This window comes from Anomalospiza imberbis, chromosome 16 (assembly GCF_031753505.1).
Source record: "Anomalospiza imberbis isolate Cuckoo-Finch-1a 21T00152 chromosome 16, ASM3175350v1, whole genome shotgun sequence".
NCBI lineage: Eukaryota > Metazoa > Chordata > Aves > Passeriformes > Viduidae > Anomalospiza > Anomalospiza imberbis.
Genome location: NC_089696.1, coordinates 11,793,021 through 11,817,189, shown reverse-complemented (window position 1 = coordinate 11,817,189; position 24,169 = coordinate 11,793,021). Strand labels below are relative to the sequence as shown.

Sequence of the window (24,169 nt, the reverse complement as noted above, 5' to 3'; positions counted from 1 at the left end):
CAGCTCCAGAGGTTAAAACTGTCCCTTAGTCTGGCAGCAAACCCCTGCTCACTCTGACCCCCCCACCCAGACAGTTTGTCCCCCCAAGCGACAGCAGGGAATCACAGTCCCAAGGAGGAGCCCAGGCATTCACTGGCTCTGATCTGTGCAGCTCAGATTTTTAAGTGTACAACTAAGGGCATCCCATGGGGCTGAGGAAGAGAAATGCTCCAAATTAACCATTCTCCCCTCAGAACATGTTCACTGAAAACATTTATATTTACCCTTCAGAAAAAAAAAAAAACTTTTTCCTGATTTTTTCTTTAAGTTGAAAGAACATTTTCCAGTCCAACTCTTGTCCTTTCAAGTAGAAATGTTCCGTTTTCTTTAATGACTCCTTTCTCCCCCACTACTCTGCTTTTTACATAAAGTTTAATAAAAACCGAGATGACGGAAAGAAAACTAACAAAACCAGAATGATTTTTTTTTACATGAGTTTCAAATAACTTGGAAAAAAAAAATTAAGCTTTATGAGTGATTTTGAAGGATGCAAGAGCTTTCAGCAAACTTTTTTATGTAGGTCAAAAAAACTTCTTCCCAGGATTAAAAAAAAGCCTAAACAAAAGCCCTTAATGTGAGTGAAACAATGTGGACCAGCTCTATATGAAAGCTTCGCCACAACTGTCTGTGCAAAAAAATCATAGAATTATAAAATCATAGAAGAGTTTGGGTTGGAAGGGACATTTAAAGGTCACCAAGTCCAAATCCCCTGTCACGGCCAGGGACACCTTTCACTATCAGGTTGCCCAATGCCCCATCCAACCTAGCTTTGAACACTTCCAGCAATGGGGCAGCCACAGTTTCTCTGGGCAACCTGTGCCAATGTTTCAACACCTTTATTCTAAAAAACTTCCCTTGATCTAATCCAAATTTACCCTCTTTTTATTTAAAACCATCACCCTTTGTCCTACCCCTACTGGCCCTGCTAAAAAGTTTGTTTGTTGTGTCACAGTGCACAGCACAGGGCCCACGTGTCAGCCAGGGCAGAGCAAGGAGCCTTGGAAATATACTTGGTTTGGGACAAAATGGCAAAAAATCAGAGAGAAAAGAAGTGTGATTCCTGCTTCCTTTTAAATAATAATTACAACAAAGAGCTTATGGAACCAGACACATTTTCCTTCAAAAGATATTTAACACTTCATTTTGCTTCGTCCTTTTCTGAATACTTCTTAGAAAACACAAAGGCTTTAAACAAAAGGTCATTAAGAGATAAAAATTGAAGCTCTTCTTGCAAGAATGAAAGGAGAAGGCATCTTGACATTTTTAACGGGGTTTTTCCCCCCTCTTTTCCAAACTGAAAATTAATCAACATTGATTTGATTTCACACACATTAGCCTGTTTTGTGGAAGTGGCATTTGCTGACAGAGAGATGTTTCGACATGAAAACTCCAACCAGAGGAGCACACAATATGCTGCACACCATTAGGGTACACAAGCTGCAAGGACACTGGTCTCCCAGGGTTCGTAATAAATCCTATCCTTTTTCTGGGTCAAGAAACTCGTAGCTGTCTGGAGGTTATGCTAACACACCAGGGTTTGGGGACTGATGTTGAGATCTGAGGAATTCCTGTTGCCTGGAATAGAAACAATGAAATTGTTCCAAGGCACCATTTATTCCCAGGTGCCTGCAAGCTGTCATTTCTGGGGAAGATGAACAATCCGAGAAGATCTAATGTCTTCAGAAATAATTCAGGAAGACAGAATTCATTCAGGTGCCCAGGTCAATAATGAATGGGACTCGTGTGAGTCAGAGGAGAGAGGGGACCTCTCCAAAACCAGCTCTCCAAAACCAGGTGAGGTTGTGCAGCCATGCAAAGGGCACTGACAAAGGCTTTGAGCAGCTGGGACTTGAGGCTGTGATGTCTTGAGAGGCTGAACCTGGAACAGAGACTAGACAGAGCTAAAGAATAAAGTAGGGATTTATTAAAAGGCCTCAGTGGATACACCTTGGGCAGCAAAAGAGCCCAGCCAGGGCTACATCCTAGATGGACCCAAAATGGTCACAAAATGCGTGACCAGTCACAAGGTTTCACACTTTTAGAAGTTTTGGTCCATTTCCATATTGGGGTTACTTGTCCAGTTACAGCTCGGATAATGAAGTCCCATCCTTCTTGTTTGCTCCGCTCAGCTCTTCATTGCTTATAATTTTGGTCCTGAAGCTTGTAACAATTGTCCTTGGTCTCAAGCAGGAAAAGGATTGTTTTGTCTAACTTTGTGAAGAGAGCTTACTAACACTTAATATGAAGCTCAGAGCTACACACCTAGGCAGCACAGAATCTGAGAAATATGAAAGTTAAAACCTAAGGCATCAGCCACACGTGCTGCAGAGGGGCTGGGTGGGAACAGTGAGGACCAAGGGCTGCAGTAGCCCTGGGGCTGGCAGGTACAGGCCAACAGCAGAAGGCTGCTCTGCCAGCATATTAAGGACCCACACAGTCTTGAGCCTTGTGCTACTCCAGCACCCCAGTTCCCCCCAGTAAACACTTGTTTTATCTTGCCTCCTTTCATGCCTCAGTCAGTTCTAGTCTAAGGAATTAGACTAGACAGGAATTCTCGAACTGGGAACAAACAAGAAATGTTATCAACATGGAGTACTGCCCTTAGGTATTTGACAAAGAGCTGTGAGACACCCTGAATGTGCCACAGCCTCTACCTGCAATGAAGGGTCAGAGGAGGGATGAGGAAGGAACAGCATGTAAAAAAACCACAGGATCATTGAGACTGGAAAAGGCCACCACGACCACTAGACCCTCTCACAAAGAACTACCCACTTCCCCATGTGACACATTCAGCCTGGGTATCAGAAACAGTCCTGCTTCCCTGCAGCACTGCCCTGCATCCTGTCCTGGCTGGCATTCACTTTCCTGCTGGCATGCCACTGCTTTGGAATTCTGTGGGTCCCTGTATCTATGTCAGGGAGCAGAGAAAATGGCAAGGGAAAAGCAAACAAAGTGAATGAGAAAAGCATAACAAACCCAGCAGAAAAGTCTTCCCACGCCACTCTGTGCTTTCAAGTAAATGAGGCTAATTAACTAATTGCCTAAATTATTAGGGCTATTTTTACCCTTGTATGAAGGCTTGGCGTTATTGCCAATTTCTTAAGACTCAGCGCTGAACTCTCAACTTATCAGGAAGTTAATGAAGCAAAGCCCCTGGAGAGGGGACCCTCAGGGCAGAGCAGCTGCCAGGCCAGGGCTGGGTCGGGGCTCAGGTGGGCACCTCTGCAGCAGGGAGGGATCATCGGCAGCAAAACCACCCCCCTTGGGTGATGCTGTTTAACACAGAAGTTCAGAGCTGTTTGCTAAAATCTCCCCTGCACCTGAGTCTGCCCCCCGTAAAGGATTTCTCTCCATCAGCTTCCCACTGCAGGCAAGATGATAGAGGCTGACTGAGAAGAAAGACTTCCCACCTGGGTGAGAGGAGGGGAAGACTGATGGCTGCATGCCAGCCCTGGCTCCATGGAAGCCCATCAGATCTCCTGGGCAGACCCAGAGCAACCTTGGACAACAGGACCACCCTCCACAAAAGGAAAGGGCTGATCCACCTGCTGTAACCTCGACTGACCACACTCACTGCCCCAAACATGCAGCCTCCAGCAGGAATCCAACGTGGCAGGAGCTCCCTCCTTCTGCTTTGAGAAAATGCTCTTTTCTTGGGGTTTGAAAGAAATCTAGATGTTTTCTCCTCTTCAGCTAAATGCCAGCGTCTGAGCTCCCTAGTGGCAATCTCAGTTAACTCCATTACAATCCCCCAGTCATTCTGGCTGAAGAGCTCGTCCCCTCAGGAGCCAGAAGACTGATAGCTCTCCTTTTCTGTAACAGATCTCACCTATCAGCTCTAATGAGGTGACATTTCAAGCCTGGCTCTTCTCTCAGCACGAAGTACACACCAGTTTGGGGTGCCAAATCTCTTCCAGGCATGCAGGTGACAGTCTGCTGTCCTTTGGATGCAGGAGGGAGCTCTCCTGTGAGTTATTTCCAAGATTATCTTCAATGCTGGACCAGCCATGGCTTGGTGTGGCTGAGTCCTGGAGACCTCCAAGGATGGAGATCTCACAGCCTTTTCTGGCCATCTGCTGTGGAGCTGTGCCACACTCTGGGTGCACATCTCCTTCCAAGTGCCCAGCCTGAGCCTCCCAAGCTGCCTGTGTGCCCTCTGCCCCTCTGTGAGGCTGCCTGCTGCTCTTGGGAAGAGTTTGGCTCTGTCACCTCTGTCCAAGCAGCTGTAGTTATTTCATGCTGCCTTTCCAACCTGGATCCTGCTGTCTGGCAGGATGAGGAGTCTTTGGATGCCCTGGAATGTTGGTCTGACAGTGCTGGTGAAGGGAACCAGCAGTTCACATCAAGCCAGATCAAGAAAGCCACAGACTTCTTGGGTCAGCTCCCCCTAGGCACTTGTGCCTCCCAACAGGGCTCCTGAGCCCCTCTCAACTCTTTTGGTGAGGGTCAGTAAGATGAGGAAGGAGGACCAGATGGCAACCACTGCTCTGCTCAGCAATGCAAGACGGGCATCTCACAACTTTGTTATCAAGGAAATACGGCTCACCACAATGTTTGGGTATCTGTCTTTCTACCTGCAGGCCCTCTCCACAAACTCTGGTCACCTTCCTTGCTGAAAATCCCATTTTGGTTGGAGCTAGCCAGCTTTTGCTATTGAAAAATACCATGTTTGACTAGTCCAGACTGGAACCTCTGTCAGATCAGGTTCTTTTATCTTAGAAAAGACGAATACTTTCTCCTGTCTTGTCAGGGAAGCACAGAGAGCCATTGTTCCAAAGTTTTGTAAATATAAAACAGAGATTATGGTCCCTGGGGTGACTTGGCAGGAAACGTCACCATTTTCAAGGGCCTTCCTGCGTGTGAAATGGAAAAAGCAATGCTGCCCTGTAGCTCCCTGTTTGCAATGCACTTAGAAATTCTTGAATATCTGGCACAAGACATGCTGTATTATCTCCTACCTCATCTCCTGTGTATAAAGCTGGCAGCCTGGTCAGGGGAATTATTCCAGATTTGTGCTGTCCAGAAAACAGCCTGACAGGAAGATTTGCAAGTCACATCTCTCTGCTCAGTGCCATCTCCTACCCCATTGCTCAGGAACCCAGTAGAGATGATGAAATTTGGGCTCCTCACCCTGGGAGAGGGTTGGCAATCCCAAAGCAAGAACTGGCAGGCAGTTCTCACTGCCTGCTGCCAGCTCCAAGGGCTGCTGACTGCCTGTTCCCATCACTCTCAATGTCCCCACCAAGACACCACCACCTCAGCCACTACTGCAGAGAAACCAAATGCTGCCCTTTCCACCCACACTTAGGGACCAGCAGGGAAACTGGATGACACTGGGGAGCCCAGGAGAAGTCAGTCCTACTGCAATATTTACAATACAGGAGAATACCCAGGTTTCTTCATTACCCCCAAACCCACACAACAGTGAAGATGGAGAGGATGTCAGGACTCAGCTATTCCCTACTGCCCTAGGGCAGGTCCTGCTGGAGGTGTTGGAGCAAAAGGAGTAAAAGCTGGTTTCAATTTACCAAATGCCTCTTTCCAGCACATTTGCAAGTCAGATTCAATTTCCCAGGTTTGCCTTCTGCAGATTTTATCCACTAACATATTTGCATAGATTTAAACACAATACAAAGCTGCAGACACCATCTAAAGAGGCTAGAGAAGAAAAGGGCAGGAGAAGCTTGTCCTTTTTCTTTAGGCTTATGGAAGATTCTGTTCTCAGAGGTTGGAGAAGGGGCATTGCCAGGCTGGAGCTGTGCCAGTCCCTCACCTGAGCAAGCACTGCTTGGAGATACAGGCAGGAGCCATGGGAGACATCAACAGGTGGGTTCAGGGCAGGGATTGGCACTGGTGGTGCTGGGACAGAGCATTCAGTAACCTCAACCCATACCAGAAGCACCTGAGAGAGCAGGATGTCAGCTCAGAATTTGCTACATAGCATCTCTCCAGAAAGTGGAAAAATCCCTTGGATAATGCAAAGGTTTCATGGGAAGGCCCCACTGGTGCATTCCCCAGGAGGTCTCTGCACAGGTACAGGTAAAGCACAGTTTAAACACACACTGGACAAAGAGAAGCACCATGTTAGATGATTAAATCCCCCATGTACCTGCAGGAGGTGGAGAATAGATCCTGCTCACCAGAGCTGTGAAACATATTCACCTGTTGCAGGAATTAATCCCTTTTTTTTTTTTTTTTTACTAACAGAGAGTGGCAGAGCTGTGCACACAGAAATCCTGTCTGAAATGAATCCCTGATAAAGAGGAAGCCAAGTTAAAAGGTGAGTTTTACTACCTGCCAAGGCTTTGGGTTTTTAAAGGGTCTCTTGTAGAATTACTGTATTAGCAAGCTATTACAGGTACAGATATCAAACTGCTATGCACAGCAAGAAAAATCATGAAAGTTTTGAGATGGGAAGGAAACACACAAAAAAATGAGGCAGAAGAGGGGAAAAGGGGGAGAGAGGAGAAGCAGTGATGTGCAGAGGGGAGGGAGGCTGGCAAATGATGGAGGAGATAGTGGAAAGGGGTTGAAGAAGAGAGAGAGCAATGAACAGTAGAGTTGGAAGAATAGAGGAAGATAAAAAGAGGAGGAGAAAGGAAAAAAGAGATAAATGAGGGCAAAGACCAACTCATCATTTTGCAATTCCACCCCGGTGGAGAGGAAAATTGATGTCTGGAGCTTTTTTATGGCCAACCTCCTGGGCATGGGACAAAAGAGAAGTTATTACCCAACCCCAGGTCAGGTCTGTAGCCTGCCAGCTGCCTAGACACTTTCAGAGAGCCCAGGAGAGCTGTAAATCAAGGGGGCCAAAGAGATCAAGGGAGGCTGGGACCAGGCACAGCAGTGAGCTCAGCAGAGCAACCACAGGAGAGGAGCGAGCCCAGGAGCAGCACGGGCAGACGAGGAGTGCCCAGATCAGAGGGCTTTGCTCATCTCTCCTCTACGCCATTCCTAAGGACAGCACTCACCCAGAGATGCAAGTCCCCCCGCATTTCCTCCTGATTTCTCTTCCTATTGATTTCCAAGCCCTGAATACCATTTATTTTTGCTTGCTTGATTCACTCATTCATTGAATAAAGGCTTCATCACTATTATTATTATTATCCCCGTCATTGGGCTCCTCATCACACATTATATTATTTGCATTGCAGAGCTGGAAGATTTCAGGTTGAGGCAGGAAATTTGTGTGAGTTGTTATTACTGCAATCAGATGAAGTGAGAATTGGATCGGCGGAGGCTGCCAGAGCACAGCTCTCCCAGCAGGACACCGAGGCTCTGCCCAATCAGGGAAAGCTGGTAACTCAATCTGCAGGTCCCTCCAGCAATTTTGGACTTGCCTTTGGTGTCCCACCTCTCCCTCCCATCCCACTTCCCAGCCCCACCAGCTGCCAGCAGAGAACAGGGAAACGCACCAGTACAGGAGGGCGAGGAATCAGAAAGGACTTGGCGAGATTGCACATTTTATGCCTTGCTGATGGTATTTATTAGACAACAGAAAATAGCTATTTTACCATCTGCCTTGTAAAAAAAGAAAATCCTCATTAAATTAATGGAATGTGCAGCTGCTGAACAGAGTGTTCCTCCTGTGGCCGCCTCCCCATTAGCCCAGCACTTGCTGGAGCAGGGAATCAGGCTGCCAAAAGAAGCTGTGGCTAACTCTGGCTGCTGTGGTGGGAGAGGATGGACAGACAGACAGCCCCCTGCTCCTCCCAGCCCCGAGGTCATGCCAGGGGACCGACAAATGCCCTGCTGCTGCAGACAAGGTGTAAGCACTGCCTTGCTGATTGTGTTATGGAGCAGAGGCTGCATCCCCCTTCCTGCACACACCCTGCTGGGCCTCAGCCTGAGAAGGGAGCCAGAGGGGTCAGCTCAGCAGGCTGAAAGTGCCTCCTTTTGCCCAAGCACAGCATGATCCAAACTCCAGCTTGAGGAGGTCAGTGTTGCTCAATGTCATTTGTTGAGCAAGGCAGGGTTTGCAGGCAAGTGAGGTCCCAATTTCCTGGCCTCTGCCACCTCAACATGACCTAGTCCATCCATCCCAATCATCCATCTCTCCATCTGAGTTCCACCAAGCTGATGTTTTCCCTGAGGTGTTCAGCTGGAATTGCCAAACCAAAGAAGCCCCAAGTCTGGCTGACTGCAGAGCCCAGAGGAGTTCCTACACATAAGCCTTTGTTTTGGCTGAGAGGAGACCAAAAATAATGAGCCCAATCCTCTCCCAATCCCAGCAAGACAGGTGCGCCATAAACCCAAGGTCCTGAATTATTTTAATGATGCTGACAGAGAGAGAACAGCAGCCAGTCTTACTCATTCTTTTCTACTGAACAGCACTGAAGAGGTTTATGAGAACCTTTTCTTCTGATACTTGGTGGAGCCTGGGCAGTGTTTGATGGTGAAGTGATGTCCAAAATCCCATATTACATGGGGTTTTGGGGAGCAGATCCACCAGTTTGCATTGCCAAATTCTCTGAGGCTCACTGCCTCACCACTTCATCACAAGCAGCTCCTGGAGAGTTTTATCTACAACTGCTTTGGGCCCAGCAGTTCTTCTCCTAAGGAAATAAAGTCCTTTGTTAGTTGCCTCAGCACTGCTGATGTTTCAGGATCGCTGCAGCATAATCCACATTTAATCCTCAATTGTGTTTTCTGCAGTAAACCCCTTTGCTAATGCCAGGGAGCTCCCAGAGCCTGCACTGCTCCTCTGAAGCTGCAATCCCTTCCCTGCTGCCCTCTCCTCTTTCTAGGAGGCTTTTCTATATAGATATTTCACCTAGGTGAGTTTTTACCCGTCCTTCACAGGGAATTCTTTCTCTTAACTTGCTCCTTCAGCATTTACGAAGCAGCTGGGGGAAAGCTGACCTTGGGAGACAGGTCCAGCTGCAGAGAGGTTGCTCCCATTGTGTCTGTGGTGGGAGCAGGAGATGGGCCCCTGGATGCAGCAAGCAAAGGGAAGTTACAGGACGACAGCATGTTGAATCACCTCACGCCAAAATAAATCCTGACATAATAAGCCCTAATGCCACCAAAGAAACTATTACAGTCAGTTACAGAAATAATCCACATTGAAAATCGGTGCAAATACCTCTCCCCAGTGGAATGACATGGCTCTAGAGGATCAGTTCCAGTCAAGGATGATAATTTCATGTTTACCCAACAGATGAGGGCAGCTCCAAAAGTCAAATGTTTGTTGCCAAAAAAGCTCTGCCTAAGTGATATTTTGCCACCTCTCATCAAAGAGTTGCTTTTAAAAGCGATGAGCAAGTACAAAAGGGAAGACCATGAAAGGCAGAGATCAAATCAAAGTCCAGAAGGCTGCTCTGACTCTCTCTTATACCACTGCCTTAATTCCTATCAATCCAATCAATTTGCAGCAGCAAGGGCAGAACAAACACCAACATGATTGCTTCTTTAGCAGAAATTTTCGGGTTTTCAGAGGCTAATGGCAAAACTTCTCCTAGCCTTTGCCTGTGTTGCTGCTGGTCTCAGGGATTTTAAGGCAGAACCCTGTCTGCAAGTCGCTTATTTTATCTACAGCATCAGTTGGTTGTGTTTTCAGGGCTGTAAGTATCTTGGCATGTGTGGATCTGGCCAGTGGTGTGTACATGTCTTCTGCTGGAGAGGCTCACAGGTTGGTTTAGAAAGCAGGTTAGCCAGAAAGACACGGCAGAGTAGCAAAAAAAAAAAAAAAACAAAAAAAACCCAAAAAAAACAGGGGCTGTCATTTCTTCCTTGGAAAAACATTTGCTTTCTTAGGAAAAAAATAAAACTAATTTCATGCAAACAAACAAACAAACATACACCCCCAAGTTCCATTAATTAAAATTTGAAGCCTGTCACAGGGAATTTTGATAAAAACATTGACATTTTGCAAAGTTGCCCTTGGACAAATCATAAGCACTGAAAGCTCTGAGACAGGGAGACTATGGGAAGTGATTCTGCGCATGCCAGAGCGTTTGGGAAGGACATTCATCTTCCTGCAGTCAGGTGTGTTGGTAATTCCGTGATGTTTCTCATGTGTTTGTCCTTCCCATATCCACGTGCAATCTGCATTGCATGGGGGCTGTGGCAGGACTGTGAGAAGGCCAGGAGAAGGTCGTGTGGCTGCACAGAGGGAAAATGCAGCGTGCCCCTGGCAGGCTGCGCACGCACGGCTCTGCGGGCTCCAGGTGCCGTTTGGAAAGGAGGGACTTTGTGCCTGTGTGTCTCCTGCTGCTGGCACGGACATGGAGCTGCATCACTTCACAGAGCCCAGCACACATTTTTACAGTGGCCCAGGGTCAGGGATGCTGGCTGGAGCAGCCAGAGGTGAAGCAGAGCTCCGAGATTTCGGGTTACTCATTTGTTCCGTGGGAATTCGTGGAGCCGCAGGTTGACGCAGCGCCCGCAGGTCTCCAGGACACCTCCAGTGCTCAGGGCCTCACACAGCAGGATGCTTCCACCTCGTGAGTCAGAAATGCTGGTGCTGAGGCTCTCTCCTGCTTAGGAACATTCTGATACATCACCCCTGGCTCAGGTCTCAGCTGCAGACAGCAGCCCTTCTCACGCACACATGGACCCATGGCCACCTCAATCATCCATGGAGGAAAACCAGAAGAGACAGACAGGGAGGAAGGACCTCACCCTCCAGGTCTGCCCTGGGGCTGATCTACAAGTGAGGAGTCGCTGCATTTGAACACCACAAGTCTCATCTCGGCATCATTTCCCAGGCTTCTCCCGTGCCTATGGGAGCACTCAGTTCACACTAACAGATCTGAGCGTCCCCGGATGATTAAAGGAAGCGCTGCCTTTTAAATCGCTCTGATTGGGGTTGACGGCTGTGTGGAATTGGACACTTGGCTCTAATGATGTGTGAAAATCTCCCTGCTGTGACCCGTCGTTCCAGCTGTGGAGAATAAGGAGAAAGGCGAAGGAGGGGCATAAAAAACCCCTTCAGTGGGAGTCCCAGATCAGACAGAGGTTTGTCAAGCAGGACAGTCCCTCTGGGGCTCTGCTCAGTGCCTGTATGAGGCTGAGAGGTGGCTCTGCTTCACAGAACTGATGGGGATGTGTGTAAATGTGGCACCAGTGGCAGCAGATGAATTGGGGTCCTGGTCTAGAGCAGGTCAGCATGACCAAAGCAGCTGAGCCACACTGGAAGCTCACTCCCAGGCAAGGAATGCCTGCCAGTTTCATGGGTGGGCTCCATCCTGGCTCTGGCTGGTCCCACCAACATTCCTATGCTGGCACTGGGGGGGTACTATCCCAGACTGAGGTACAGCTGGTGTGTGCAGGCTGCCATGGCACAGCTGTGCTGCTGGAGCATTGCTCCGGGCTGGGACTCCTCTGGGTGAGACTGTGGTGAGCTGGATCCAGCCCCAGGGACAGGCAGGCATGTCCAGCCTGCAGCACAGCATGGTGGCTTCAGCCGGGTCCCACAAGCATGGTAAGAATCGTCTGAGCAAGCAAACCACGCTGTCCCTGACACACAGGGGACACCAGCTGACACCTCCTGGGCTTAGTCTCCATCACTGCTGCTGCCAAGGGACCAGCCAGCAGATCTCTGCACGAAGGCAATGTCAGCCCAGCCCGTTCAATGGCTTCTGTCCCCACTGCCTTCCCCCATTATTAAATCCCGGATGACACCTGAATTCAAAGCAAATCTGGCCATACACAGTCTAATCCTTCCTCTCCAGACAAATTGGCTTCTTAGAGGCCCTCCTCGCTGAGATTCACTGTTCTGTGGCAGAGGGGAATGTGAAACCGGGCTCTGAAACAAAGGATGAGTTTCCTCAGGCTCAGATGGGGCTAAACAGAGGCACGGGCGGGGAGGCCAGGCACCGGCCGGAGGTGTCCTGCAGCAAGTGACCCTCAATGTGACATTGGTGGCTCTTAATTCCTAAGCCTGCTTTGGAAGGATTTCAGTAGATCCAATTTAATCACTGCAGCCTCTTCATCTCCCCTGTCTCAGCTCAGGGTGATGTTATGCATTCTCCTTCACTGCTTTTCTCCAAGAACTGGCCACCCTCCTCTCCCTCCGGGGAACTCCAGCGTGAGGCCACCAAGCCCTTCACCTGCAACACGGTGTGGGGCTGCCAAAGCCACAGCAGCCCTCGGCCTGTTTACAACCACACAGCTCAAACAGCATTTGCTTAATTTCCTGAGTCTGTGGGAGGACTCGTTGTCGTGCTAACGAGGGGCACAGCTCCCTGCAGGTGCACCCACCACCTCCCCACAGTTGGGCTGCGCCGTGCATAGCATTAAACATTTAAGCGCTTGTCAAAATGTTGTAACTATTTTTTTGTCTTGTTCCATTAGCTCCATTTCCAAAGGCCACCACCAGAACTACTGAACATTTATTTCTATTGAATCCAGCTTAGAAGTTATGATCTGAGGAAGCAGGAGACAGGACAGTATGTTCTGCGGCACCGGCTTTTCCCCACCACCGCTCAGCTGAGACACGTTGGCCTTTGAAATATCATTTTCATTCCTACCTTAGAAAAGCTAAAATAAAGTGATTGACTCTTCCATCTGCTTGATTTGCTTCTGCTGTTTAAATAAGGTACATAAATATCAGTCAGGTGGCTGCCCTGTGTAAGTTTTGGGGCTGTGTGTTTAAACACACTGCACAGTTTGTGGTACCAGCCGTGGGAGCTGGATTTCCTCCCCAGGTGCAAAATAAAGTGTGGTTGTTACATGATTTTCCTGTTGCTAGAGAGGCACACACATGAATCTTCCTCCCTCACTGCCTGTGCATGAACAATGTTTTATTATGCAAATACTAGGAGTATTAGACAAGAAGCATGATAGAAAACCGGTGGAGCCAGCAGTTTAGAGGGAGTGAAGCATGGGCTGGGGTGGGCTGTGGGGATCAGTGGTCCCCAGGTTTGCTTTATGTTCACTTTATCAGCAAGAAGTACAGAGCAAAAGGGAGTTGCACAGGGCTGGGGACACCTGCAGCCCCCAGGGACACTGGGGAGATGCCCAACACATCAGCCCTGGGCACGGAATCCTGCACCAAGGTCACTGCAGGGCTGAGCCCCCCCAAGCAAACCCCAGGTTTGCATGGGGGAGCTGGGCTTGCTGCAGGACAAGGGGACAGGACTGCTGCTGGCAGCCCTGCAGTCAACAGCCTCCCCTCCTTCAGGGCAAAAAAAGGGAAATCTAAAGCCTTCTTAAAGACTTCCCTGTGTTTAAGTTCCTTGCTATTTAAAGACATGTGAGAGCCCAAGAGTTCCAGCCTGGCTGCCTGTGCCTGGATGCTTTGCAAAGTTGTAATCCCCACTAGTGACATCACAGGCTGTTGCCATGGGGATGTCACAAACTCAGAGCTGTGACTTCATCACAGCAGAGATCTGGAGCAAGGGAGGCAGTGCTTCCCAGTGCCTCTGGTAATTAGCAAACTGGCAAGGAAAATGAGGTTGAAACACACAGGATAGGGACATAAAACCATTTAGCAAGTATCGTCTATTGGAAGCATTCCCTCATGAGAAAGCGCCTCCTTAATGTATCCTGAGCTCTTAAATAACCCGCAAAAGGCAGGGAATAAAATAGAAATTATAGTGATTTGTTTTATTGGGCATTTCATTGAGTAATTAAGAGGATAATTATGAGAAAGAACATTAAAAGGCGTTACTCTCAGCCTTCATCCTGCTTTAGAGGAGCGTCCTCATATTGAATGTGCAGCATCATCCGACATTGTCCTGTGCCAAGGCGGGTTTCCCTGCAGGGAGGAAGGCATGCATGGATGTGGGAAGGGGTGAAAAACATCTCCCCCATGGCCTGACAGGATGCCAGAGTTCTCCCAAGAAATGCAGGGTGGGAACAGTAGGTTGCAGGGAGCAAACCCCACCTTCATGGTGTCTCCTGGCACATGGCATCAGGCCCTTGTGCATCGTGTGTCATGCAGGGAGAGGCTAAAGGAATAAGTGGGGAGAGATCAGTGTGGTGCAAAGTACTGATGGAGCATCACAGCCAAGGCAGAAGTGGCAGAAAGCTGGAAATTCAGCTGAAAATTCAGCACAAAGGTGACCCTGTACCATGAGGGCAGCTCTCACCCACCCCACTTCTAACACCCATCCCCTCTTGTGTTTCTTCACCTTTGGAAAACACATACAGAACTACTTGTTTAACTAATCCACATCCAGACAGCACCCAGCGCCATCCAGCAGACACAACTCAACCTAAGCTGCCTCCCTAAGACTGCCAGTATTTCCCATAGACGAGGAAGCCTTGGTGCTGGCCAGCACATCCATGAAACACATCAGTGAAACAAAGACCTAGTCAAGTCCCCAAATCTGCAGCTCCTTTCTGACCCCAGCACATCTCGCTCCACCCCATTTACCCACTGGCACAGACACACTCCAACAGAAATGTCAGGACATCAGGTCCCACCACAGGCTTCCTCTGGAGCCCATGTCACATGCTGGGGACCCCAGTGCTCCCAATACTGCCACCTTCCTAGAGGCCCCAGGTGAAAACCAGCCCCAGTGACAGCAATTTGTCCACTTCAAGTCCCCAGAGGTCACTGCAGGGAGCAAACGTGGCGATAAGGGAAATGCAAACAGGAGTGATGGACATGATGAAGAGCAAGAGCTTTACCAGAAACAACAACTCCCACTGGACAGGCATACATAAACACCGAGACAACAGATGAGATAATTCCCACTATTTCCTCAAATCACTTGCACAGGTGGCAAAACAAGCAACCAACCCACCTAGATAAATGAGAAACCCCAACCTGCAACATCACAGTGCTGACCAGTTGCCAAGATTTAAGTAGCCCTTAGGTCCTTGTTTGCTACAAAACATACATTTAGGAAGCATGCTGGAGAAGGCTGGCATGTTTTAAACTGGCCTCAGTTTTTCTCCCTAGGGAGAAAACCCCTTTTTTCTCCCTAGGGAGATGGATGTGACAGCTATAATCCAGTTGCTATGCTGGATTTCAGGGACAGTGACTTGTCCGTGTTGAGCCCAAAGCATCAGAAAACTGTCAGAAAAACCCACATTCAGAAAGTCACCAACCCTCCCTTTTCTTGTACTGGGAACCACAACTCCCCTCCGTACTCCCCTGCTCATGGGGAGAAATTTCCATCCTCTTCAAAAGAGAGTAAAACCGGCTTTTTGACTTCTGGCTTGCCCTTCCAGGCACGAGAACAGCTTTCTGTGAGACTAGAGTGCTCAGCACAGCCCTAAAACAAGGCTCCTGTTTGAAGTGCATGGATTGAGGCTGGATTAAGAAAACCCAGGAGGAGTGCTTAGCTCTGCTCCTGCTCTAAAAAAGCTGCTCAGCAGCAGCATCCAGCGCAGCTTCATCCTGCTCAGCCCTCCATGCCATCCCTTCGAAGGGCCGGGGAAGCGGCGATTTCGTATGCGCGGTTCGACGTGATCTGGGAGCGGGGAATGGCAGGGCATGTGCTCAGCTTCCCAACGCTGCAGGAGAACCCAGAGGGGAGCTGATTCTCCCTGAACTGGGAGCAGGGAATGGCAGGGCCCGTGCTCTGCTTCCCAATGCTGCCAGAGCACCCAGAGCAGAGCTGCTCCTCCTGGGAGGCCGCGGGGGCACCCAGAACGGAGGTGATCTGGTTCTCACTAAGAAGGAGGATCAAAAACCTCCACAGGGCAGGGAAAGAACAACAGCAAATGCAGGGCAAAATGCCACCACTAACCCCCACTAAAGCCTGAAAAGCCTTGCACTGCTTGGGTGCAGGCAGACACTTTTCTGTGGCTTGAGACAAGTTTAGAGAATCCCTTCTGAAGTTTCCCTTTTGCAAACACCTTATTTCCCCCCTCTAATCAATGCAACGAGCAAGCTTAGTGAAACACAAATAGGGAACAGAGGATGAAACAATTTTCCAGTCCATACCTGAAGGTGCATCCTTCTTTTCTCAACAAGCAGCAGGGAGGACGTTGCTGTCTCTCGGTAATTTTCCAACATCCTGTGTTGCAGGTAGATTTATGCACTGATCATAGTTGAAGCTGTTAATAAAAAAGTGCAAAGAAAAAGGATTTTACTGTGAAGTGTAGGGCTGCTTTTCTCCCAGCTTTGCATTATCATGACTTCCTCCTTTTTTAATCTTTTTTTCTATGATTGACCATGTTTGGGGTTCAAAGCTTCAAAAATAAATCGCGGATCGTCTTTCATCTACTATGCATGAGAGAGTCAGAATCATTACATGGTTTAAATGGATATTTTGGGAGCAACTCTGGACCAAGCAGTTCCTGCTTTAACTGGGAGCCAGAGGGATGAAGCTAATTTGCAAATAATGTTACATGCTGGTTTTGCTTGAACGCAGGGAAAAGCTGCAGTGGCTACTTGTCATTCTTTGTGAGAAATTGAACAAAATGGAAATCAGTTCACTAGTTAAAAAAGAAATATATATATATATATATAAATAAAAAATCTGCAGCAGACCAATTTCTCCCACATCAGGGGAACATCCCAGGATTGCAATTAAGCTGTAGCTCAGCACAAACCCTACAGCTGCCTGAGCACTGAGGACAAACACACCGGCCATCCTTTTCCTGAGAGCAGATTTTTAACTCGGTGAGCTGTGAACTTTTCCACAGCTCCACTTGAGCCACTTCTTCCTCAGGCAGTTCAAAAGTCAACTTTCCCCTTTAGCACCACTCACGCCTTCCCCCAGGAGCAGGGAGTTCCGGATTCTGCAGCACTGCACCTTCACAGGGAATCACCTATTGATGACTTTGTGGCTAATGTGTACAAGGGGAAGCAGAGGAGCTAATATAATGTAATTTTCCATGTTTACTGCATTATTACAGTGGTTGAATCCGCTGATTAGTTCCCTTTTTTTTTTTTTTTTTTTTTTTTTTGCTGTCTCGTCCTAAGCATCCCTTTTATTTTTGCCCTGCTTATCTGCATAGAGTCATTTATTCACATGGCTGCTGTAACAGCAAGCAGGGCCAAAGCTATCATTTCTCCTCCCTTTCACATTTTAATCTTGCAGACCTCAATCTCTGTGATACTACTATTACTTTGTCCATATCTGATCTAACAGGAACCTGCCATTATTCTTTTTTTTTTTTTTGCCTTAAAAAGAGAAAACTAATCTGAGCAAAAGATCATGGTGGCTGTGGCACTAATGATCCCTGGCATACCTCCTTGCAATGAATCCAGTGCTAGAACAGAGAACGTTTGTTTCCCTTCTCTCTACAGAACTGCAGGACTGACCCCTCATGCACAGGCAGCTCCCACGAATAAACAACATTGTCCTGTCTCCTGGGGGATCCATTTCTCTGCCAACTATCTCAGCAGCTCTTCTTATTGTCTTATTTATCCAAACAGCAGAAAAACAACTCAAGAGGAACCACTCTTCAACAACATGACTGTTACTGGTTTATTCAGATTTGCTCCCCTACGAGCTAGGAAAGCCTCTTGCCCCAGTGGTTATTAACTGAAATGAGAGTGGGGAAATTTCCTGTAATATGAACAAGAACAGAAAAAATGCTCTTCCTTCCTGTTCTTTGAAGATCATGGCAAGACATTTTGCCCCCTGGGCTCCCTAATGCTTCCCCCCCACCAGCTCTGAGCTGTTACCCCAACTGGAGACCATCCACTGAAGCACCAAGCCAAGATGCTCTGCATATGCCAACCACATCAGCCAGAAAGGATTTCCTTGGGATAGGCAAGGAGACAAATTGAGGAATCCCTCTACTCCCTTCTCCTGTATCACGAGGTTTGTCAAACAGCGGTCACTCACTCAGTGTTCTCATTTCATGTCCAAAATCTGCACCCTCAATGTGGTTTGTACCTAGGCCATGTTCTTCACCTCTGCTTGTAGTCCAGACCATCACGTGCTCCCACTTCTCCCAGGAATATTATAAATAAATCAGGAGCCATGTTCAGCTCTTGGTCTGTGAGGCAAGGAGGGATGTGGAACTGCTTCACAGACACACGGCTCTGGCAGGGCAGAGGGTCTTGCCTGTCCCCCGTCCAGGATTTACACAGATGAGATTTCTGGAAATCAAACTGAGCCCTTGTCCACATCCTCTGCTGATTTGGAAAATCCCTTGCTCACAGAACTCACGGCTGCCCAAGCTGTAGCACTGCAGGAACCTGAGTGTTTCTTGGTCTGCATGCGCCCCAGCATGTATTGTATTCACTGTTAATGAAAGATTAAATGTTCTAAAGACCAATATTAATTTTAAAGCTACCAATATTCATCAGCTGTCCCTCACTTCACCTCACAAGCCTGAGAGCTGTAACGAAAGTGCAAATTCCAGCTCGGAGCATCTGTAAGCTGTGGTCTGCAGCCCAGCTCCGCAGCTCAAGGTCCCACAGGCATTTTCTGCAAGTAGTGGGAACCCTTAAAAGATCTTCTAATGTAAGCAACCATAAAAAGCCAGAAATGGCAAAAAAAAAAAAAATACTCTCTTATCCTTGTCTTTGAAAGTCAGGACTAAAACAAGCCTCCCAGCTCTGCAACACTGATCTGACTTCTCCTGTGCCAGTCTGCACCCCTGTGATCATCCCAGGAGCCCAGGGTTGCTCAGCAGCAGTCACATCAGTCATTAGATGGTGATAATTTAGTTCCAAGAGAAAGTCTGCATTTCCAAGTGTGTCCCTCGCCCTCCTCCTCCTTCGGAAAATGCAGCTCCTTGCAGGAGCAAGAGCCAAACAAATGTCATAACAGACCCATCCCAAATCAGTTCTCACAGGACAGGACTGTCCATATGATCACATACCATCCACTTTGCCTCCCAAATGTGGCCTTTGCTCCCATCAGAGGTGCTCCATCAGCACCAGGAGCAGGGCCATTTCTGCCCTGAGTCCTCCAGCTCCTCAGGACAAGCAGAGCAGGAAGCCACCAGCCCAGGCAGGGGATCTGTGTGTCAGAAGGGCACATGTGCAGGTACAAAGCATCCTTTGCACACCAGCAGCTTTCCTGCTGCCTTGGCACATCAGCGCTGGTGGTGAATCACATCCCCTTTGTATTTCACTCAGAGGAACAGGGAGAAAGACGTATTTCACAGAAGAGAGTCACAAAGAGGCCCACCTAGGAAAATAGGCTATTTTTGGCACTATAATCCCTTTCCTGTGAAGAAGAGAGGGAGGCCCAAGAGACTGAAGGAGCTGCTGAAGCCCAGAGAGGAATCTGGTAGCAGAGCCTGGGGCATAATTCAGATATCAGGGACTAACAACCAGGATTAAGACCAATGTTATAAGACTGAGACCTGTGCTTCACCACCTGCCTGCCCACCAATCCTGCTGTGAGCCATGCCAGTGTGGCATGCTGCAGAGCACGAAGCTAACCAGGAGCACTCTGTTTGCTTCCACAGACCTTTCCCAATCATGCAAAGACCTGGCTCTTCATTTGAGTGTTAATTCTCACTCTCTTTCATCCCAGTTTTTTGCAGCTTTTCCACAAATCCAGAATACATTTGAGCGATCAGCACAATGTTTAGTGAGAAAATCGTATGCTACATTTCCGCTTGGCATGATTTTGAAATGGTTAAGCTGTTAAGCCCTGAAAGGGAAGTTTTAAGAATACCGTGAATAAAAGAAGCCAAAAACAAAAATAAACCAACAGCAGCAAAATTAGAGCATGACATAAAGGAACCATTTGGATGGATCCTTTTTTCCAGAGAAATAGTGCATGCTGGCTGCTCCAATGTCAGGAGCTCTGCAGTTGTGTAGCACTTGGACTTTCATTACAACAGCAGAGAAATAAATGGAAAGTTATCACTAGCACACAGGAAAGGGAGGAAGTTTTCCTAAGCTGTCATCAAATCCCGTACAAACTTCTCTAAACCGTGGCCACATCACCCTGAGGCTCCCTTTGCCCCACTCTGTCCCAGCAAGGGATATGCTATCAGAGCTGGAAGGGGCTGCTTGACACACACCTAAGGACAGGCAGTGGTCCAGGGTGGGGTACTCCACCCAGCAATGCTTGTATACCCACATTTTCCAGATAAACTCTTCCAAGGAGAAGCAAATCCTGCCCCAATGTGTGTCTCACACACCACAACCCCAGTGATGCTGGTCGAAGGACAGCAGGTTCTGCCCAGAGTGTTCTGGGGACAGGGGGGACTCACCACCCTCACCCAACCAATTTGATTCACACAGTGCAGTGACAGCTGCGTGGCCCCTCTGTCCCCGTGTCACTCAGAGGTCCCTCCTGAATTATGCATTACCCAGTAATATAAAATAATGCTTTGCTGCTGTGCACACTGACTCGGTGACTTGTGCAGCCAGTTACTGGGCTGAAGGACACAGCTCAACCACGACCATTTTACACTGATTTTTGTCATAAAATGTGATACAATGCTGGATCAAAAGACCTCCCAGAATCCATACATGTGACAGTGTCCCACTCCAGCTGTGATATAAAGCATTAAGGGTAATGACAGTTGCATTCATACCTGCTACTTTTAGATCCACCCAACCCAGAGCAGCTGAGAGGAACAAGGGCTCTCTTCCTCCCACTCCAGCCTCCCCTGAGCCACAGTGAAGTGTTTGCTAGTCAAAGAGTTCCTGCAAGAGAGCCCTCTCACCTGGGAGGGCCTGGATCAGAGACATCAGGTCAGGTCATCTACAAAGGTAATGGTGGGAAAAACATCATTCCTGAGCACATTCATGTCTGTGCACATCTGTGCAGAGGTCAGGCACGCTCTGGGTAAGGGCATCTCTTGTCCAGTTCTGTACCCTGACCCAGCTTCAGCTGGGAGTGATAAAGAAGGTGAACAAACAGACAAAACCAGCCCTTTCCCCAACGCCCTACAACTTCTCCAGCTCAGGTCCTCGCCCCTCCTTCTTTCTGAAGTGCCAAAGGATCTTGCACTGGGTCTGCAGTCACAGGATGAAACCCATGACCTGTTCCCCCAAATACCTCTGCTCCCCCCAGAAGGCAGGAACCTGAGCAGTCAGCCCACCACCTATATCCACCCTGGGAGGAGTTCTAAGACTTGTCCAGACAAAGTCAACACCAACCTGAGTCACCACTGGCAAAAGTCCTGCTTCAAAAAAGAAACTGAGCTGCAGAGTCCCAGAGTCCTCCCCTCCTGGTTCACCCTCCTCCACAATCTTGAAACTGCAGCTCCTCTGGAAAGCTCTCTGTCTCCACAAGCAGAAACTCTCCTATATGAAGTACTGACAAAACACTGGGATTTCATTTTTATTGGAAAAACAAACAGCATCTCTGCAGCTGTTGATTACCCCTGAAGCACAGCACACACAGGAACAGGCCACAAGACAGGGTACAGCACATGGTGACCTGCAGAGGACTTGGGCTGAGTAAAAAGCACAAGTGCTTTATTGCAAGTCAAGGGCCAGCACTTCCACAGGGAGGAGGATTTTACTCTGCACTGATTTTTATCTCACAAACTGCTTCTATGGTGTGGTCTCAAAGAGCCCTTGCTTCTCCTCACTCTGGGAGGACTGTCAGCCTCATCCCAGGACACTGCTTACACTTCAGGCAGAGGGAGTAATTCCTCTGGATAAGGTGGGAAACAGCACAGTGCTGCCCGTGCTCAGGGATGCACTCACCTCCCACCAACCACTCGTGCATGGGGGCTCCAAGTTACCTTTTCTTATTTCAAACTTCCTCCATCCCACTCCCAAGTGAGCTAGTGGGATTCATGGGAGGCTGGAGCTGGATCTTCAGCTGTTGTACAGAATAATACCTAAACAAGTATGCACCTCTTTCTTCCCCCACCTGAAGAGCCATGTTATCAAGTGCTGGAGCTGGATCTTCAGCTGTTGTACAGAATAATACCTAAACAAGTATGCACCTCTTTCTTCCCCCACCTGAAGAGCTGTGTTATCAAGTGCTAAAATTCTTTAAAGAAATTACTGGGCAAGTGTCCCTACTATTGCAGCACCAAAGAATAAAAGAGCACAGGGCAAAAGTAAATCAGTGTCTGTGGAAGAGGATGGGTATTTCCTGTCCGTGGGTATTTCTCAGCAGTGGCAGCCTGGTGACTCTCAGTGCAATACACAGCTTCCTGACAAAAGATGCTGAGAAGGTGCTGCTGAAGAAGGGAAACTGCTTTTCCCTCCCTTTTGACTGGCAAGTGCTTTTGCTGGCATTGGCTCCTGGACATGCATTTCACCATGCCCAGCTGAGCATGTTAACACAGAAGCACAGACCCAGGCACTGCTGTCTGTGGGCTCCACTGTGGATCAGCTGGGTGATGAGGAAAAGGTTTGTCTGCATTGCTGGCATTTGGTATTTGCAGCACACCCAGAGCACAGGACGCCACAGGAGTTAACCTTCACACCACACACCTCCCTGAATGCAAAATCCTCCTACCAGCCCTCTGTGCCATCCCAGGATGGCAGGGCAAGGTCACAGCTCTGCCCCCCGAGTAGCCAAGGCTCCTGTGACACTGCTAAAGCCACCGTAGGCTGAAGCAGCCCTCAGGCTCCACTCAAACACATCAAGTATTCAGTCCTCAGCTACAGAGCTGGGAAACACCAGGAGAGCCTGGAAGACAAGCAGTTGTGTTATCAGGCATTCATCATCAGGAACGAGAGCACACAACTCAACACGAGTGTCCTCCACTGCCTTCAAGGGCACACATGCATTGAAATTCCCAGCAGATTCAGGGATCTTGTTTGCACTTCCATCACAGCCATGGCCAGAAGCTCTGAAGGCTTTCCAGGCAAACCCAGGAATTCCACCCAGGACTGGCAGCCTTGGTTTGCACCTGTGCAGTGCTTTGTGGATGCTCCTGGGAGAGTGATGGAGGGATTTTTGCTATTTATTAATTAGGAGAGTGGTTTACATATTTTAAATGAAAAAGTAGAGGAGATTTTGGTTTTATTTTTTCCCTTCATTTATTTTTAAATTGTTCTAATCATCAGAACTTCTTGCCACAATGAACAACTAGACAGTTGTCATGTTACCTCAGATGTATCATGGCAAGCAGCTAATCCTCTTGGTTATAAATCATGTCCCTTTCAATCTCCATTATATAGCCAGACCAAATTTGTTATGATGCATGTGTCATTACACACCAATGCCTTTCCATTATCATATAACTGGATACCCCCAAGGTTTGTAATTTGCAGTATAATAGTAATTTTTAAAGAATCATTGGTAATCAATAGCTCTCAGCATCACTGTCAGGATCATTTGCAAAACAAATAACAATACTGATCTCAACCAACTTTACAGGAGGGATATTTAATCCCCATGAACTGCATTATGTGATGGATAAGCGAGGAATCCTAGACTATGTATCATGTATTTTCCTTGGATTAAATATCACTTCAATCAATGTTGCTCCCAGCTGTACAATGCTGTCTGTGTTTTCACTGGGTAATGCTGAAGTGTTGCTTTACAAACTGACATCAGCTACGTGCTGGGCAACAAAACCCCACGGTGGGGTGTGAGGAGGGGGCACGGCCAGGGGCAAGGCTGATGTGATGCTCAGGGCAGCACCCAGCAGCAGCAAGGCTGGGGGCACAGGGGGCTGCAGGGACCCCCAAACAGGGCACTGCTGCACCTTGACCACCACCACTGCTGTGGTGGGGTGAGCACAGATGGTTCTCAGGCCTGAGAAGCTGAGGTGCTGCTCCCTCCCAGCGTGGGTTTGCTCTGCACAGACCTGCCCTGGACACCAAAACGCCCAGCACAGCCTCCCTGCCAAAATGGAATGAGCAGCAGGAGGAGGTGCATCTCTCAGCCCCGTGTCCATACAGAGCTGGGGTTTAACCAAGGCGCCCTGTAACTCCACAGAAGTGCTGTGTAGTACTGGCTAAGAGGTTCAGCCATTGCCTCAACATCTAACAGGGCAGCAAACAGATTGTACTTACTGCTTTTCCTTTTCCTTCAGCAAGAGGCTGGAATTTGGAAGACAACTGCATCCCAGTCGCCTTGCCCTGGCTGTGGTCAGTCTGTCCATCTGCATCCCAGGTCCTGACAACCTTCAATGCAGCTTTTCCATTTAAAAATGGGGACAACAAGCAGCTGATCCAGCCGGACCCTGTGCAAGCAGTGCATGGAGAGCACTCACAGGGACATCACTGGCCTTGGGCTGTGCCACAGCCCAGGGCTCCCTAATGAACATCTCCCAAGTCAGATTAAACACCACGCCTGTGCTTCAGCAGCCTCACAACCAGCCAGCCCAAGTGACCTGTTGCATGGCCAAGAGCCAGCCAGCACCTGCACCTTCCCTTACAGATGGC

At 48.4% G+C, this 24,169-nt stretch overlaps 1 protein-coding gene across 2 annotated transcripts in view; it reads right to left on the bottom strand.

Annotated features, from left to right (window-relative positions):
- Positions 1–24,169, bottom strand: part of ELFN1 (extracellular leucine rich repeat and fibronectin type III domain containing 1) — a 103,175-nt gene that overhangs the window by 64,689 nt on the left and 14,317 nt on the right. For both annotated transcript variants that reach the window (XM_068207069.1, XM_068207068.1), the window contains exon 2: positions 15,884–15,996. The gene's annotated coding sequence lies outside the window, so the exon portion shown is untranslated. The remainder of the gene's footprint in view (positions 1–15,883; positions 15,997–24,169) is intronic.